This window comes from Bidens hawaiensis, unplaced genomic scaffold (genome assembly GCF_021521415.1).
Source record: "Bidens hawaiensis isolate Kalapana, Puna unplaced genomic scaffold, B.hawaiensis_p1.1 tig00021356_1, whole genome shotgun sequence".
NCBI classification, from domain to species: Eukaryota; Viridiplantae; Streptophyta; class Magnoliopsida; order Asterales; family Asteraceae; genus Bidens; species Bidens hawaiensis.
Genome location: NW_027493310.1, coordinates 143,587 through 144,795, shown reverse-complemented (window position 1 = coordinate 144,795; position 1,209 = coordinate 143,587). Strand labels below are relative to the sequence as shown.

The window sequence follows — 1,209 nt, the reverse complement described above, 5'->3', positions numbered from 1 at the left end:
TGTTTGCAATATTTGTAAAAAACGTTTGGAGAAAATTAAGAAAATACACATTTTTCTGAGTTCAAATACGCTTTGTTGCTCGAATCCCAATTTAAAAAACAATTTGTAGTTTACCATACAAATTCAAATTATTCGACAATGATGCACCTTTTATTTTCTTTAATTTGCAATTACTTGTGACTTTTAAATTTTATTCTAACAAATCTTCAACGTCAATTTTAATATTTCCTTATTTTCTTATTTCACCATTGTTTTCAACAATCTAGTGCTTGGTCCTTCACCTTAGTGTTAATGAATGAATTAATTAGGATTTACATATAATAAAAACAAATTTTGATTCATATATTGAAATGACTTAAAAGATAAGGGTCATATATTGAAATAAGTGAAAAAAATGTGAGGAGGGCTATGAGATTGACAAGTGGCAAAAATATGTAGTCTTTTATTCGAATAGATAGATAGATATCAAACTAATTGTATGTGGTTTCTGTAAAAAAATTTAGAAATACAAAAGTAATTTTGGTAGTATAATTTTTTAAGGCTTTATTTAAGAAAAATAGATCTAGACAAGTAAAATTTTATAAAATGTAAATGATTGTTTAAAAAGAATATATAAAATTAAAAATTAAAGATTGTAGGAATTTACCCTTAAAATGGAAGCCTTTCATAAATTTTTAATGACTAAGAGAGACCCAAAGCCAAGGAGGAGGTTTGGAATTTTTCAACTAGTAATTGACACTCCTTGATTATTACCTCATTAGCTACATCATTACCCCAAGCGTAAAGATGCCTTAATCAAGTATATTTTTATACGCCACACTCAAAGCTTCGTTCCATACCCTCCATGATGTGGGATGAATCGCACACTCCACTTTCTAACACTAACAGACAGTCAAGTATAGGGATGGGCATTCGTCTCAACTACTTGTACTCGTACCCGCACACGTGCCGATTTAGGCTATTCGATAAGGGTATCGGTACTCGTTTTTGTTAAATTTCGGCATAGGTATAATCGGGTACAGGTACAATTACGTTTGGTATTTTGTACATGTTTGGAATATGTAGGGGTTTCATTGGGATTCTTCAGATTTAAGATATAAAATAAATTCTCCAACCATGTTATTATTGAACAAGTACAAACGCTTATTCAATAACAAATAATATAGCATCCAAGGCTCGAACAAACAAACAAATCGCTTAAAGTTAGCA

General features: G+C 30.0%; 1 pseudogene; it reads right to left on the bottom strand.

Annotated features, from left to right (window-relative positions):
• Nucleotides 1–646: 646 nt before the first annotated feature.
• On the bottom strand, nt 647–788 carry LOC143563309 (U4 spliceosomal RNA; annotated as a pseudogene).
• Nucleotides 789–1,209: the final 421 nt, after the last annotated feature.